Genomic DNA, 7,500 nt, shown 5'->3' with positions numbered 1-7,500 from the left:
CGTTATGGACGAACCTCTAGAGATTGTTAATGAATATACGTACTGTTTAGGACAGACAGTAAGTGTTTCCCCATGACATGAGAGCTTTTGGTAAACAAAAGGAGATTATGAAAAGTAAATGCCACTTTCTCTAAAGAGAAAAGTATTTAATCAGATGGCCCTACAAGTATCAACTTATGCATCAGAAACTTGGAGCCTTATTAAAGCCTTAGAACATAAGCTAGTTACAACTCAAAGAGCTATGGAAAGAATAATGATGGGAATAACACTAATAGGCAGAAAAAGAGCAACATAGATACGAAAGCAAGCTAAAGTAGAGAATATTTGAACAAGTAAGAAAAAGAAATGGGTGTGGGCAGGACATATAATGAGAATGACAGATAATAGATGGACAAAAAGAATAACAGAATGGGTCCCTAGAGATTGCAAACGAACTAAGGGAAGGAAGAGAAGACGATGGATTGAGCTATGAAAATTTGCGGGTATAGAATGGCATAGAAGACCATAAACAGACGAGAGTGGAAGGACGACTGAGGCCTTTGTCCTGCAGTGGACTACAAATGGCTGATGATGATGACGATGATGATATGTATGTATATATGAATGTATATATGTATGTATGTATGTACGTATGAATGTAGGATATCGGATGAAAATAGGATATCGGATCATAAGGACTGGGCAACTTGACTGTTCATGAATCAGAGTGCAAAAATTATCCTAGAACGGAGATGATATATACTTTCTGCCCTTTTTAAGCCTTTTTCTAAAAATTGTCTTCAGTGACGGTACCTTTGGTCATAAAAGAAACCGTAGCACTCACAGGTAAAAAAAAGAAAAAAAGAAAAAAACAGGGTGCGCGGGTACTTTATTCTTTCCTTTTTCCACGTACTATATATCAACGCAGAGCTGACCATCTGGCACGAAATGGACCGTATGTGCCTATTATCGTCTTATAATGGGGTTCATAAGATCTATTTGGACCAAACGGGTGAGTAAACAATTGTAGATGACTATCCGCAGTGTTCAGACTTTGTTGTGTCAAATGGAGGTTCCTCCTTTTTGGCTCTCAATGGGCATAGTTTGCATATTGCAAATCTGTTCTTGCTTTAGCTTTGACTTCATATTTATCAGGAGTTTCATCTTCCCGTGATTTCGAATCTTGAAGTGAAAGCATGCTTGGTACCAGCTAAAAATAGATTGCAAACTTATACTGGCTGTGCGAGTTGCACTTTGAATGGGTCTATGTTAGTCCACCGAAGGAAGGCCCAGTCTCCTTGAGGAGAGCAGCATCATGGCTGCATAGATGGGTGACTTTCTATCAGCAAGCTTGCGCACTCTTTCTCGCTTTTGTTATCCCTGAACTCTTGTATATCACTTTCCATCAGTTAAGAAACAGGTCCATCATCGGTGACAAACCAGTTGATTTTCTTGACATCATTTGCTTGTTTTTCGGGCTTGGGCTGGATGAGGGCAAGGGGATCGATCCCCCAGGCGGCCTTTGCGGCCTAAGAGAATGTTTAGGTCACTCAGGAAGGTAAATACATGAGTTATCTTTTTGTATGTTTTCTTTCTCCTGAAGCTAACGATACTGTCGGATTTTGTGTTGAAAACGAGCGCTGCCGCTGTCTCACTCCCAGGCGTAGCTACGGCACGGCAGTGAACTCCTGCTTTTTACGAGTTGCACCCCCGAACACTGCTGGAATGGCTGTTTCCCGGTGGGGCCACAAGGAGATCAGGGACGGCCATTATTTCTCGGCCGTGTAAAGAGACGCCTCTTTATCTCTCTGTCATCTCTCTATCACCTCGCCTAGGAAGGAAATGTCCCCACAGATCTACGAAAAAAAAAGAAACGTGAGTGAGTTCCGAATTTACATCTGCATCCCTTTGCCAGAGTTGAAAATGATCTAAGGCTTAAATGGAACAATTGCTGCAATAATTCATTTTACTTTTCCTGATACGCACTAGTACATCCGTATGCCTTACTCAAAATAGCTTCTCTCTGCCCAGGAGTTATCCTTAAACGTCCATCAGTCTCGTCTATCTAACATGAAACGACAGGGGAATGCAGCTTATGGAAATACAAGCTGACCAGACTTCTTTTATGCCTCCTCTTATTTGGCTTACGCTAAAACCCACTTCCACACGAAAAGTACAACTTCTTAAGAAATATCTTAGTTAAAGGAATTTTAGCTCATATCTCCCCTCATTTTAGTGAAGATCTAATTTTAACCTCTCTCTCTCTCTCTCTCTCTCTCTCTCTCTCTCTCTCTCTCTCTCTCTCTCTCCTCGTTGCTTGAGTAGTAGCCCGTCCAGAGCAAAGATATAGAGCGGAGAGACTGGACAGCGTATAGGAGCCAACCAGTTTGTGACGTGCATGCCAGACGCAACCCATGCAATCCAATGGGAAACCCTGTACTCTTTAAAACGTGTTTTCTCGGATGTCCGTCAAGACTGTCAAATGATTTATGCATCATTTACTGTATACAATATGTAAATATTTAATGTAGCTTGTATATGTCTTCTATAGTTAAGCCATATAGCTTTGTAGATATGGCAACTACATTATGGTTTTTTTCTGAGCAGTCTTTAAACATTGGCAAATCATCTTTGCAGCATTTACCAAGGACAAGGTGTATGTAGTAATAAAGATTTTAATTCTGTCTGTTGTAGTCTGTATACCTTGAGCAATGTAGTTGACCAATTTGTTAAGGTCATGTGCCTTTCTTTCCACCATAAATTGACAGTCCTGTTTCACTCTTAGAGGCAGAACTAATTATTATCGTTCTTTCTTCATGGGTCAAACTGACACACAATCAAATTTGACCCCGGTATGATCAAATAATAGTCATCTCCAACACTGTCATCCCATATAAGCTTCATCCATAGGCATAATATATTAATATTAATAAGAGCATGATACTTAACAGCCAACAGTCACTAGTCTGTACTGTTGGTTGGGATGAGAAGTGAAACAAGCTCATCTCTGGTAAGGTTACGATTCGGGTTTCCAGTCTGAGCCCGAGTGGACTGATGCAGCACTCAAGATAGATATTAATTAGTGTCACAAATGGAGACCGAGTATTTTCTGTATGATATCATTAATGATCATTAATTGTTAGGCAAAGCTATTTAGTATTTCAAGAAATGCATGCCTACTAAAAAATCCCAATCAGTTGTTTATATTTTGCAAGATGACACCAAATTTGCCAATGTAACTCATTGAAAGTTATATTTCTTGATATTTTTACCATTAGATTCCAGTGGAAATGAATGCCGTTTGTTTTATTATCCCTTTTATTAAGATTTTATCTTTTAATCCGTGTAAAACATTTACTTTGATTGGTTAATGATGAAAATATATCTAAAAATTAATTGTATTTCCCGGGAAATCCCTGGACTATTTTCTAATTGTCCCGAATTCCCGGGATCCAAAATGGGGCTCAGACTGGAAACCCGAATCGTAACCTTACCAGAGATGAGCTTGTTTCACTTCTCATCCCAACCAACAGTACAGACTAGTGACTGTTGGCTGTTAAGTATCATGCTCTTATTAATATTAATATATTATGCCTATGGATGAAGCTTATATGGGATGACAGCGTTGGAGATGACTATTATTTGATCATACCGGGGTCAAATTTGATTGCGTGTCAGATTGACCCATGAAGAAAGAACGATAATAATTAGTCCTGCCTCTAGAGAGTGAAACAGGACTCTCAATTTATGGTGGAAGGAAAGGCACATGACGTTAACAAATTGGTCAACTATATTGCTCAAGTGTATACAGACTACAGCAGACAGAATTAAAATTTTTATTACTACATACACCTTGTCCTTGGTAAATGCTGCAAAGATGATTTACCAATGTTTAAAGACTGCTCAGAAAAAACCATAATGTAGTTGCCATATCTACAAAGCTTTATGGCTTAACTATAGAAGAATATACGAACAACATTAAATATTTTTATTTCTATATGAAGTACATACTGTATACAGTAAATGGTACATAAATCATGTGACAGTCTTGACGGACATCCGAGAAAACACGTTTTAAAGAGTACAGGGTTTCCCATTAGATTGTATGGGTTGCGCCATTGTTTACATAAGAATCATCGTATAGCGATGGCGCCAGGCAGTGCACATCACAAACTGGTTTGGCTCCTATACGCTGTCCAATCTCTGCTCTATATCTACGGTCTAGAGCATCTGAACAATAGCGTTCGAAACTCTCGAACCGGACGAGGAGGGACAAACGGGCTCGTACCCGAAAAATCTTTCCATCCTCCTACCTATCATTCTCGCATGTTACGTCATGTCTGCATATCAATTTTCAAAATGAAGCTCAAAATTCGCCACCATAAGTATATGATTGAGGAGCCAAAACGGAAAATCATGTAGGAAAATATCCGGGAGAACAAAATTCTACCACTCCCTAATTCAGTGATCGCTCACGATGAGCCTTTTATCCGGTGCTATTAAAGGAAGATCACCGCCAAATCTGACTTTGTTGTTACGCTCCGAGTTCACTTTATTCATTTTGTTGGCGGACCTTCTCTCTCCTCACAGCCACCACGAGACCTTTGTAAAAGAACCAGTTGATTCACTTTGCTCTCTCCCTCTCTCTCTCACACGTACACCTCGTACTACTAATCATTCTGTTTCAAGCATGGTAATGGTCTATTTTTGTCCATTCGTACTAAATAATGAATGATTAACGGCTAAAGGAATTAACAACAATACGAACATGCAGTACTAGTCTATTGTTGGTTTACCGGATTATAAATAATATAGCTAGGTTTAAGTCTCGCATAAATCTTCCAACAAGAATAATTTCTGCTGAAGACATAAATTTCAGAAATTTTTACGTGACTGGCAAAAGTGACTTTGGGAGCACGAAAGATAGACTTGCTTAATTATATGAATGATGATAATACTTAATGAACGATGTAGTGTAGCTACTCAGCGTCGAGTTTCCTTTCACACACTCCTCGTCCGTTTTCTACTTTAACGTGCGTTACATATATTCGCTGTTTGCTTCTGTAGACTTGAAATGCGCGCTCTCCGAGATATAAACAAACAATAAAGTCGACGGTAGCGAGATGGGTTGAATTCAATCGGTACCGTTTTCCGTCGACTTTTCATATTTTGACGACGACTTTCTGGTGTACTCGTCACGAATTTTGAAAACGGTACCGATTGAATTCAACCCATCTCGCTACCGTCGACTTTATTGTTTGTTTATATCTCGGAGAGCGCGCATTTCAAGTCAACAGAAGCAAGATGGAGCTTGGTACAGTGGACAACAAGATATGAAGGAGAGACGATGCTTATGGAACCATAAGTATGATAGTTTTATGAAAAAGGGTCTTAAAATGAAAAATTACGAAGACATCACTATGCGACTCATGGAAAACTTTCCTGAACTTGCTGATCTGCATACAGGTAAGCATGCTATTTCTTAGCAATCGCCAATGAATTCGGGGACATCTCCGTCTGTGACCAACATTTATCAGTTATGATTCCCCTTCGGTACCGTTTCCGAGGTAGAGCGGATGGGATATTCAATTAGATTTGCAGCTTAATGTTTGTGCATATAAAATGTGACGGTGAAGTTATTACACACACACGCACCTATATAAGGCAGCTAATTTTTATAATTACTGACTTAAATAAAAATTAGCTGCCTTAGAGTTATCTTCGTTGTAATGTATGTCTAACCTGTATTGTGAATATGTTGAATATGGTTTTGTTTACCAAAATTCTGAACAGCTGTCGCCTATAATTCTTTAATTGTCTTGTCCTTGTATCTGAGATGGTTATCTTAAACTTTTAATCGCACCCATTGTTTATGCTTGTTTGGGAAGGTTACTCTTCTTCCAGGTGTGTCGAATTCTAGGTACTAATCTCTTTATAATCCCTATCTGTCAATACGAATCTTCTTGTTTTGTCATTTCCCGCATGTATGTCAGTTCTGCTTAGTAAAGGACGTGGAAACGTCGAAAGGTCTCGCAGTTACTCCTTCGTTTATTTTTCCTTCATGGCATGTATGTATATATGTATAACATCTGATATAACACAGATAATATATATATATATATATATATATATTATATCATGTATCTTTATATATATATATATATATATATATATATTATATATATATATATATATGTGTGTGTGTGTGTGTGTGTGTGTGTGTATACATGTATATACACACACATATAAATATATATATATATATATATATATTATATATATATATATATATATTATATATATATATATTACGGGTTAGAGGTACGAACATAGTACCTGGCAGAAGCCAGGTACTATGTCGTACCTCTAAGTAAATGGGGATACAATCCACAATGAAGTAAAATCCTCTTGTAAAATTAAAATATATATCCTTGTACAGGATTAAAGCTTTCGACCATCAACTGTGGTCTTGTTCACATCTTAGTGAACAAGACCACAGTTGATGGTCGAAAGCTTTAATCCTGTACAAGAATATATATTTTAATCTACAAGAGGATTTTACTTCATTGTGGATTGTATCCCCATATATATATATATATATATATATATATATAATGTGTGTGTGTGTGTATATATAGTATATATATATATATATATATATGCGAGCTATTTGTACGTATTTTCTCTATTATGCAATTTCTTCTGAAGCCGTAGACGCTATTTGCAGACTACTACTGTTTTCATTTAGACTTTGAATCAGTCTCTACTTCTTCTTTTCCTGTTGAGGGAAGCTCACCCTTGCTTCCATTTGCTTCTTATAGTCGCTGGACCGCTTCCTTGCTATCGGCGGCGTCTTCAGGACTGAATTACAAATTGATAAAAACATTTGAAATAAAAGCTGTTTATATCAATTTGTAATTACGTCCTGTAGACGCCGCCGATAGCGAGGAATCCTTCAATTGACTATAGAAGTCAATGGGAGCAAAGTCTAAATGTGAACAGTCTCCAAATGATGTCAATGACTTCAATATAAATTGTATACACACACACACACACACACACACACCACACACACATATATTATATATATATATATATATATTATATATATACGTAACGTATATATATATAATATATATATATATATATATATATATATATATATATATATATATATATATGTTTGTGTGTGTGTATAGAGAGAGGCCTAATTACGTGTAAACAATAAAAAATATTCTATTTAGAAAGAGCCCAGTACAGTTTGTGTTTGTTCCTGGCCATGAAGCTAAGGGGATGTGCAGGCGACGAAGAAGTACCAGGGAACCCACCTGGTGGTCGTACAACTGAAGCAATGCTGACATTTTGGAACTCCCTCTCGTTCCTTCTCTCTGAAAACCATACATGGTACACCTTTTATTCTACCTGCCCTCCCGGTTTTCCTTCCGTATGGCCTAGCCATTTTTTTTTTTTTAACACAATGACCGATGTCTCGTCTTCAGATATGTCAGACTTGTGATCACT

At 37.6% G+C, this 7,500-nt stretch overlaps 1 protein-coding gene across 2 annotated transcripts in view; it reads right to left on the bottom strand.

Annotated features, from left to right (window-relative positions):
• Positions 1-7,500, bottom strand: part of LOC135226987 (uncharacterized) — a 163,515-nt gene that overhangs the window by 79,178 nt on the left and 76,837 nt on the right. The window lies entirely within an intron of this gene.

This window comes from Macrobrachium nipponense, chromosome 15 (genome assembly GCF_015104395.2).
Source record: "Macrobrachium nipponense isolate FS-2020 chromosome 15, ASM1510439v2, whole genome shotgun sequence".
Taxonomy (NCBI): domain Eukaryota; kingdom Metazoa; phylum Arthropoda; class Malacostraca; order Decapoda; family Palaemonidae; genus Macrobrachium; species Macrobrachium nipponense.
Note: the sequence above shows the minus strand (reverse complement) of the source record. Positions and strands in the feature narration are given on the sequence as shown.